Below are 10,984 nucleotides of genomic sequence, written 5' to 3'. Positions count from 1 at the left end.
GATAGTATAGCTTTTAAATCCCCTCATCTGTCCCATCACTGACTCTAAGGGTTGTTGGAATATAAACTACTGCTTCCCAGTCAGATCAGGAGTATTAAGGGTGATTTAGCTATAGACAGCAGCACAATCAGAAGTATTCAAACTTTTTATTCTGAATGAGTTTTAAAAGTTGCCACCATGCACCGAGAGTGGTAATGCACCAGACTTTTGTGCCTGAGGCTCAATCTCTGTAACCACTGTATGCCAGAGATGAACAGTATTCTGACCTCTCCTGAAAATATATTTTTAAATATTTATTTATTTATTTCCTTTTGTTGCCCTTGTTGTTTTATTGTTGTAGTTATTATTGATATCATCGTTGTTGGATAAGACAGAGAGAAAAGGAGAGAGGAGGGGGAGATGGGAGAGAAAGACAGACACCTGCAGGCCTGTTTCACTGCTTGTGAAGCGACTCCCCTGCAGGTAGGGAGCCGGGGACTCAAACGGGGACCCTTATGCTGGTCCTTGCACTTTGCGCCACATGCGCTTAACCCTCTGTGCTACTGCTCGACTCCCCTGAAAATAAATTTTAAACTTTAAAAAGAACAAAAAAAACCCAACAACAAAATGGTTCAGTTCCAAACTTTTATTTTTCCCTTTAGTAGCAAGCACCACTGTCAATTTTATTTTATTTATTTTCTTTTTCTTTTATTTGACAGGGCAGAGAGAAATTGAGAGGAGGGTAAGATAGAGAGGGAAAGAGAAAGATGACACCTGCAGACCTGCTTCACTACTTGCAAAGCATCCCATGTGCAGGTGGGGAGCAAGGACCTGAACAAGGGTTCTTATGCATGGTCATGTGTGTGCTCAACCAGGCATGCCGCCACCTGACTCCCCACTGTCAATTTTAACGTAAAGTATATTTTCTATTTTAAAGAAGCAAGTTCTGATACAGACTTTTTATTAACCTTTTCTTTGTTTGTTATCTCTGTTTTTTTTTTTTTTTTTTTGCTTCCAGGGTTATTGTTGGGGCTCAGTGCCAGCACTACAAGTCCACTGCTCTGGGCAGCCATCCCCCCCCCCCCCGGCCCGTTTTATTGGGTAGGACAGAGAAATTGAGGTGGAGGGGAGGTAGAGTTGGGGAGAGAAAGATAGATACCTGTAGACCTTCTTCACCTTACAACCTGACCCCCCCCCCCCGCAGGTGGAGAGCTGGAGATTTGAATCGAGATCCTTGTGCTTTGTACTATGTGCACTTAACCTGGTTTGCCACCGCCCACCCTCACCCCACTTATTAACTTTTCCTATTTGTAGTTTATACCAAACTGGTCAAGCTATGAATGATTTAAGGTGGGTAACCTGGTTAATGCTAGAACTCAGTCTTTTGACTAAAAATCATTTATTAAAAATAATTAAAATAGTAGAACATTTGTTGGAAGTTGGATTTCAAGAGACATAGTTGTATGAACAGAATTCATGTTGAAATTTGTCAGAGTTTACATATTAAATACCTAATGACCAAGAAACCAGAAAACACTACCAAGACTACCTTTTCATTTGTTAATTAAGCTGTGTGATTATTTTATGTGTCCTTTATCATATTATGGAATGCAATTACATCAATTGTGTTTGAGAATCTTGGCTAGAATCTTCATCAGATGTTTAATGTGCTTACAGACACAGAAATGATTGTATTATTAAATAATACTGATTTCCAAAGAGTCCTTCTTTAGCCACTAATTTGTGACTTTGAACAAGTCACTTTCCTTCAATGGACCATGTTCTTGTTCATTGTTTTATTTCCAGCACTGAAGCATGTGGGCACACAATAAATGTTTGCTGAATCAATAAATAAATGGACCTTAAGTTTACTCATCATAGTTGAGAAATTTGGATTCAACCTATAAATTCCTTTTCAGATTTAAAACTATTACAATTTAACCCAGTTCTGAAAGTTTCTAAGCTCATTGCATGGTGCCAACTTTTTTTTTTTTTTTTTTAATTCCTTGGATCCTTTCTCCTCATTCCCATTTGGAGACAAAGTATTGGGCTGTCAGAAAAGACATGATGTACTTTTCTTTCTTTCTTTTTTTTTTTATGATGTACTTTTCTTTTCTTTTTTTTTTTTTTCTGTTTCTTTGGATAGGACAGAGAGAAATTGAGAGAGGAGAGGGAGGCAGAGAGGAAGACAGACAGACAACTATAGACCTGCTTTACCATTTGTGAAGTGACACCCCCACCCCCACAGGTGGTGAACAGGGGCTTGAACCCAGATTCTTGTGTGGATCCTTGCACTTCTTTTTATTTTTAAAATTTTTTTTTAAATTTATTTTCCCTTTTGTTGCCGTTGTTGTTTTTCATTGTTGTTGCAGTTATTATTGTTGTTGTTATTGATGTCCTTGTTGTTAGATAGGACAGAGAGAAATGGAGAGGAGGGGAAGGCAGAGGGGGAGAGAAAGATTTAGACACCTTCAGACCTGCTTCTCCACCTGTGAAGTGACTCCCCTGCAGGTGAGGGAGCCAGGGGCTCAAACCGGTCTCCTCACACCGGTCCGTGGCACTTAACCCGCTGTGCTACTGCCCAACTCCTGATCCTTGCACTTCTTGCTATGTGTGCAGGACCAGGTGCAACCCCTGGTTATGTATTTTTATTTTATTTAAAAGCATTTTTTATTATTATCTTTATTTACTGGATAAGAAAAGCCAGAAATTGAGAAGGAGAAGGAAAGAAGTGATAGAGAGGGAGAGAGACAGAGAGACACCTTCAACACTGCTTCACTGCTCGCAAAGTTTTCTCTCTGCAGGTAGACTGGGACTTGAAGCCATGTCCTTACACATTGTAACAGGTGCGCCACCACTTGGCCTCCATTATTTAAAAAATGAATCAGGGTAGGGGTAGATAGCATAATTATTATGCAAAGAGACTTTCATGCCTGAGGTTCCAAAGTTCCAGGTTCAATCCCCCTGTACCACCCTGAGCCAGAGCTGAGCTGTGCACTGATAAAAGAAAAAAAAAAAAAGTAACTTTTCCAGCAGCTCAATGTTTTTCTTGTCTAGGGCTTTTCGTCGATTCAGTTTACATGTATCACTCTTTAAATGTAAGCTTTGTATTTAGAAACTTTCTAAATTCAAATTAAGTAGTGACTTTTTATTTTTATTTATTTTTTTTACATTCGACAGTAAATACAATGTTTGTACATGCATAACATTTCCCAGTTTTCCATATAAGTAGTGACTTTTTGCCCAGTATTTTTGCTCATTCGTACCAGGAAGTGGTACTAGAGATGCCCTGTATAGGTTCTCCAGGTTAGATCCATAGTTTCCAAGTTCCAAGAATTTTCCTGTGAGACAGAGAAAAGCCTTAGGATTCACCATCAGTCTAGTTAACAGTTTGGAAAGACTTTTATATACCCTGTTCAGTAGTAAAGTGCCTTTACATTTTAACCCCTTATATTCCTGACAGGAGGGGAAGAAGCAAGCACTTAGTATACTTTTCAGGAGCTGGAAGAATTTCAAGGCCTACATGAGAAATGTCAGTAATGATAAAAAGGCTTAAAAAAATTAGTCACAGGGGGCCGGGTGGTAGCACAGTGGATTAAGTGCACATGCACAAGGAGACCGGTTTGAGCTCCCGGGCTCCCCACCTGCAGGGGGGTCGTTTCACAAGCGGTGAAGCAGGTTTGCAGGTGTCTATCTTTCTTTTATTTATTTATTTGTTTGTTTATCTTTATTGATTGGATAGAGACTGTCAGAAATCAAGAGGGAAGGGAAGGGAAGGATAGAGAAAGTGAGAGAAAGAGAGACACCTGCAGCACTGCTTCACCACTGTGAAGCTTTCCCCCCTGTAGATGGGGACTGGGGGCTTGAAACCAGATCTCGCACATAGTAACCTGTGCAGCACCACATAGCCCCCTTCCATCTACTTTTAAAAGTGGAATGGGGGAGTCGGGCGGTAGCACAGCAGGTTAAGCTCAGGTGGCACAAAGTGCAAGGACCAGCGTTAAGTATCCCGGTTCGAGCCCCCGGCTCCTCACCTAGGGAGTCAACTTCACAGGCGGTGAGACAGAGGTCTATAGGTGTCTTTCTCTCACCTCTCTGTTTTCCACTTCTCTCTCCATTTCTCTCTGTCCTATCCAACAACGACATCAAGAACAATAATAATAACTACAACAATAAAGCAAGGGCAACAAAAGGGAAAATAAATATATATTAAAAAATTAAAAATATATATATAAAAAGTGGAATGGGCTGGGGAAATAACATCATGGTTATGCAAAGCGACTTTCATGCCTGAAGTTCTGAGGTCCTAGACTCAATCTCCAGCGTCACCATAAGCGGAGCTGAACAGTGCTTTAGTCTCTCTCTACCTCTCTCATTAATATAAAATCAATAAAAATATATTTAAAAAAACATATGGGAGCCAGGCAGTAGTGCACTGGGTTAAGCGCACATAGTGCAAAGTGCAAACACCTGCGCAAGGACCCCAATTCAAGTTCCCCACCTGCAGGGAGGTCATTTCACAAGAGGTGAAGCAGGTCTGTCTGTGTCTATCTTTCTCTCCCCCTCTCTGTCTTCCCTTCCTGTCTCAATTTCTCAGTCAAAAGAAAGGAAAGAGAAGGAAAGGAGGAAAGGCAGAAATGAAGGAAGGAAGAAAAAGAGGAAGGAATGAAGAATGGACTGCTTGGAGTGGCAGACTTGTGCAGGTGCCTAGCTCCAGCAATAACCCTGGTGGCAATAAAAATAATGAAATGAAAAATAAAAGGGGTCAGGTGGTGGCACACCTAGTTACGTGCACAAGTTACAGTGCTCAAGGATTCAGGTTTGAGTCCCCGCTCCCCACCTACAGGGGGAAAGCTTTGTGAGTGGTGAAGCAGAGCTGCCGGTCTCTCTCTGTCAATCTCTTTATCTTCCCCTCCATCTCAATTTCTGGCTGTCTCTAGCCAATAAATAAAAATAATAAAAACGAATAAATAAAAGTAGATGGAATCCTGGGAGGGAACACAACAAATTAAGAATCAGACTTGCATGTATGAGGTTCTGAGTCCAATCTCTGCTATCAATATATGCTAGAGTGATGTTCTGGTTCTCTTCAGTAAATAAGTCTTTAAAAAATTAAAAATAGGCTTTCGTGCTCTTACGTCCTTGATCTGCTCGGGCATCAAGCATCTTTGGGAGAGCATCTAGGAAACCAAGAGTATGGGCCCAGGGCCCCGTAGAACCAGGAGCAAGAGTCCACTTGGCATCTCCACAGTATAGTCAGCCCCCTTTGCTTCATGAACTCTTGTGGGACTGGAAGGAGATAGTTACTGAGAATCCTGCAAACCAGTTGAGTGTGAACTTGATCTTGGAACAGACTTCTTTGTTGAGGATCTTGAGGTGTATGTGTTACTGGTCACCTCAGCAGTGCCAAGCGGGCACTTTATACAACTATATCAGTCACACAAAATAATGTTAATGTGCAAGACCGTAACAACAGGGAAGAACTTTCTAATTATGGATGCCGCTGCTAGATAAGCATCGTTGAGGTCTCTCCTTAACCTACTGATTAACCATCATGAGGTCCCTCCTTCACTTGCCGTCATGTCTAAATCACAGTCTCCCAAAGAGCCAGAACAGCTGAGGAAGCTCTTCATTGGGCATCTGAGCTTTGATACCACCAGTGAGAGCCTGAGGAGCCATTTTGGACAATGGGGGACACTCACAGACTGTGAGGTCATGAGACACCCAGGCACCAAGGGCTCCCGAGAGTTTGGGTTTGTCACATACGCCACTATGGCAGAGGCAGATGCAGATGCAGCTATGAATGCAAAGCCACATAGAGTGGATGGAAGAGTTGTGGAGCCCAAGAGGGCCCTCTCAAGAGAAGATACTCACAGACCTGGTGCCCACATGATGGTGAATAAGATTTTTGTTGGTAGCATTAGAGATGACACGGAAGAACATCACCTATGAGATTATTTTGAACAATATGGTAAAATTGAAGTGATTGAGATCGTGACTGACAAAGGCAGTGGCAGAGAGGTTTTGCTTTTGTCACCTTTTTTTAAAATTTTTTAAAAAATATTTTATTTTATTTATTTATTCCCTTTTGTTGCCCTTGTTGTTTTATTGTTGTAGTTATTATTGTTGTTGTCATCGTTGTTGGATAGGACAGAGAGAAATGGAGAGAGGAGGGGAAGACAGAGAGGGGGAGAGAAAGATAGACACCTGCAGACCTGCTTCGCTGCCTGTGAAGCGACTCCCCTGCAGGTGGGGAGCCGGGGTTCGAGCTGGGGTTCGAACCGGGATCCTTATGCTGGTCCTTGTGCTTTGCGCCACCTGCGCTTAACCCGCTGCGCTACAGCCCGACTCCCCTTTTGTCACCTTTTATGACCAAGATTCTGTAGATAAGATAGTCATTCAAAAATACCATACCATGAATGGCCACCACTGTGAAGTAAGAAAAGCCTTATCTAAACAAGATATGACTGGTCCAAGGGGTCGAAGTGGGTCTGGAAATTCCTATGGTGGCCGTGGAGGAGGTTTTGGTGGCAATGACAACTTTGGCCGAGGAGGAAACTTTAGCGGCTATGGTTTGAGCCGTGGCTACGGTGCCAGCGGGGATGGCTACAATGGATTCGGCTATGATGGTTTTGGAGGTGGTGGGAGCAACAATGATTTTGGCTACTACAACCAGTCCTCAGGTTTTGGACCCATAAAAGGAGGCTTTGGAGGCCGAAGTTATGGCCCTTATGGTGGTGGAGGCCAGTACTTTGCCAAACCAGAAACCAAGGTGGCTATGATGGTTCTGGCTATAGCAGTGGCAGTTTTTAATCGCCCAAAAACATAGCTTAGTAGGAAATAATAAAGAAGTTACAGGTTTCAACAGCTTTGTGAACTTAGACAAGTACAGTCGTGGCAGGGCCTAGCTGCTACAAAGAAGACATGCTTGTGTTTTTTTTTTTTAAGACAATATTCTTGTGTAAGGAAAAAAAATTGAGGACTGTATTTGTGACTAGTAGTATAGTAGTTATTTTAGTTTCTGTTCTATGGAAAGTTTAAAGCATTCCAACAAGATTTTAATGTAGTTTTTCTTTTTTTCCTTTTTTTTTTATTTTGCACCTATGCTGTTGATTGCTAAATGTAGTAGTTTGATCATAACGTTGACTAAATGTCTTTTTAAAAAAATTAAAAATAGGAGCTGGTGGTGGTTCACATGGTAAAGTGCATGTGTTATCATACTCAAGCACCGGTGTTCAAGCCCCTGGTTCCCACCTGTGTGAGGGAAGAATCACAAACTGTGGAGAAGTGCTGCAGTTATCTCCCTTGCTCTCCCTTTTTCTCTTGCCCTCTATCAGAAAAATGGCCATCAGGAATGGTGGAGCTGTGTAGACACTGAGTCTCAGCAATAACCCTGGTGGAAAAAAAATTTAAATTAAAAATAAAAGTGGCTAGGGAGTAGGGCAGTCACACAGCAGGTTAAGCGCCCATGGTGCAAAGCGCAAGGACGGTGGAAAGATCCTGGTTTGAGCCTCCGGTTCCCCACATGCACCGAGGTTCGCTTCACAAGCGATGGAACAGGTCTGCAGGTGTCTTTCTCTCCCCCTCTCTGTCTTCCCTTCCTCTCTCCATTTCTCTCTATCCTATCCAACAACAACGACATAGATAGCAACAATAACTACAACAACAAAACAAGGACAACAAAAAAGGAATAAATAAACATTAAAAAGAAATAAAAAATAAAAGTGACTGAGAAAATTGTGATTGAATATGTATATATATATATATATATATATTCAGCAAGTAAAATGATGCATTCATCTTTTTTACGTCATCTTAGATGGAGCTTAAAGGAATCATGTTAAGTGAGTTAGGCCAGAAAGAGAAGGGTGAATATGGGATGATCTCTCACTCATGGACAGAAGTTGAGAAATAAGAACAAAAAGGGAAAGACTAAGCAGAACTTGGATCGGGTTTGGTGTATTGCCCCAAAGTAAAGGACTCTAAGGGAAAGACTGGTGTTTCAGGCCCTGGTACATGATGGTGGTGGAGGACCTAGGCTGGGGGTAAGACTTTTGCAGAAAATTAAGAAATTTTATATAGGTACCAACAACCGTAAACCACTGTAAACCACCCTAAAAAAAAAATGTATGTCTGTATGGGCAGGTGGCTCAGCAGATAGAGTACAAGACTTGTATGTACAAGAATGTACTTGTTTAAGTTTGATCCCTAGCATCACTTGTGAAAGAGTGATCTATTTGTCTTTCTCATTCTCTTTCATCAGTAAGTCAACACTTTTTTTTTTTTTTTTACCTCCAGGGTTATCACTGGGACTCTGGTGCCTGCACTAGGAATCTACTACTCCTGGAGGCCATTTTTCTCATTTTTTTGCCCTTGTTGTTATTGTTGTCATTGCTGCTGTTGTTGGATAGGACAGAGAGAAATCAAGAGAGGAAGGGAAGACAGAGAGGAAGAGAGAAAGATAGACACCTTCAGACCTGTTGCAGTAGGCCTACTGCAGTGACCTCCCTGCAGCTGGAGAGCCAGGGGCTCAAACCCGGATTCTTATAGTAATCCTTGTGCTTCATACCATGTGTACTTAACCCGCTGTGCTACACCTGACCCCCAACAAATCTTTTTTTGTTCTTTAAGTATTCATCTTTAAAAATTTTTTTTTAATGTATTTATTATTTTTCCCTTTTGTTGCCCTTGTTGTTTTATTGTTGTAGTTATTATTGTTGTTGTTATTGATGTCATCATTGTTGGATAGGACAGAGAGAAATGGAGAGAGGAGGGGAAGGCAGAGGGGGAGAGAAAGACATCTGCAGACCTGCTTCACTGCTTGTGAGGTGATCACCGTGCAGGTGGGGAGCCGGGGGCTTGAACAGGGATCCTTACACTGGTCCTTGCGCTTTGCGCCGTGTGCGCTTAACCCGCTGCTCTAAGGCCCAACCCCCAGTATTCATCTTTTTAAAAACAATTTTATTTACTTGGGATAGAGACAAGTTGAGAGGGGAGGGGGAGGGAGCGAGACACAGACATCTGCAGTAATTGCTTTACTGCTTGTGAAGCTTTTACTTGCAGGTGGGGTCTGGGGGGGCTTGAACACAGGCCCTTGAGTACTGTAATGTGTACACTCAACCAAGTGTACCACTTGCCCAGCCCCTAAGTATACATCTTCACGTAGAAACAAGACTGCAAGAAAAGATGCAGAGATATTCATCAGTGGTTATTCCAGGGTAGTTGTTACTGGTAATTTTTTGTTATTTGCTTATTTATTTGTTGTGTTTTCCAAGAATATACAGATTGTTAGACTAAGCATATACTATTAAGTATATTTACTATAACACAAAAATCTAGTATAGGTTTTTAGTTTCAGACATAGTTTTGTTTTTGACACTCATAGATTAAAAAAATAATTTGCTAATGCATAACTATTGGACCAAGGAGGAAATCAGAGGGGAAAATTTAAATCCTAGCTGTTGTTAAAATTTGTAGGCTCTTGCCGGCCGGGCTAGCTTCACGGCGGGTAACAGAGACGCGGAGACAACGGCTGGGCAGGGAAGCTGTATTTCTTTATTCAGGAACAACGATTCACAAACTAAGACAAACTAATCACCAAACAGAACTCGGCTGTCTCTTTGTGGCGGCACAAGCACTCCCTCTCACTCTGTAACTCGGGAACCCTCCAACTCTGGAACTCTGGAACTCTCGTACTGGGGAACCCTCTGAAACTCTGGCACTCTCGAACTCAGGAACTCTGTCTCTCTGGCACTCTCTCTTACTCTGTAACCCTGAAACTCTCGAACTCCGGGATTCAGGAACTCTGTCACTCTTGAACTCAGGAACCCTCTCCCGGGGTCCCTTGGGGCGGGGCCAAGCAGGCCCGTGAAATTAACAGGACTGATCCAATTCTCTTGGAGGGGGAGGGCTAGAACAAACCAATGTAAAGCATACGACAAGTCCCCCTTTTCTTTTTAACTAAATGACTATAGTATCAAGGGTGTGGGTTGAACAGAAACATATATAACAAAAACCAGCATGTTGCCAAGGGAAGGCCTGAGGGGGCCATATCTGCCTCTGGGGGGCTACTTGCCTCGACGGGCATTTGCATGGGGGCGGGGAACGGCCTAGGGTCCCACAGGCAGCTGGCTGCAACTTACTTACTATGAAACAAAACTTGTTATTAGCATATCTACTGCATGATCTAACGTTTCTAATAGAGAAGGAATTTGAGACTTTTACATATCAACAACGTCTTTTAACCTTTTGTTACACCCATTCAAGATGGAGACACACCCTAGGTGTGGGCCGGAGAGGAAACCTCAGGCATGAGAATAATTAGCATAGCCATTGTGCGATCTACCATTTCTAATAGAGAAGGTAGTGTTTTACATATCAACAAGTCTATTTAACCTTTTGTTTAGACCAACTTAGTTAAAATATATTGATTGTTAACTAATTTTTACCTCAGACTTTAAATGTAAGTTAATTTTTATCTTTATGAGAATTACGTTGAAAACCTTTTTATGGTTTTCAACGTAATTTAAATGGGTAAGAAGCCCGGCTAGCTCAGTCGGTAGAGCATGAGACTCTTAATCTCAGGGTTGTGGGTTCGTGCCCCACGTTGGGCGCCATTTGTTGTTAAAATTTGTAGGCTCTTGCCGGCCGGGCTAGCTTCACGGCGGGTAACAGAGACGCGGAGACAACGGCTGGGCAGGGAAGCTGTATTTCTTTATTCAGGAACAACGATTCACAAACTAAGACAAACTAATCACCAAACAGAACTCGGCTGTCTCTTTGCGGCGGCACAAACACTCCCTCTTACTCTGTAACTCGGGAACCCTCCAACTCTGGAACTCTGGAACTCTCGTACTGGGGAACCCTCTGAAACTCTGGCACTCTCGAACTCAAGAACTCAGGAACTCTGTCTCTCTGGCACTCTCTCTTACTCTGTAACCCTGAAACTCTCGAACTCCGGGATTCAGGAACTCTGTCACTCTTGAACCCAGGAACCCTCTCCCGG

General features: G+C 42.3%; 1 pseudogene; it reads left to right on the top strand.

Moving 5' to 3' along the window:
• Positions 1-5,084: 5,084 nt before the first annotated feature.
• On the top strand, positions 5,085-6,792 carry LOC103112277 (heterogeneous nuclear ribonucleoprotein A1-like; annotated as a pseudogene).
• The last annotated feature ends 4,192 nt before the right edge of the window (positions 6,793-10,984 follow it).

Source organism: Erinaceus europaeus, chromosome 16 (assembly GCF_950295315.1).
Source record: "Erinaceus europaeus chromosome 16, mEriEur2.1, whole genome shotgun sequence".
Classification (NCBI taxonomy): Eukaryota; Metazoa; Chordata; class Mammalia; order Eulipotyphla; family Erinaceidae; genus Erinaceus; species Erinaceus europaeus.
This window is presented reverse-complemented; position numbering and strand designations above follow the sequence as displayed.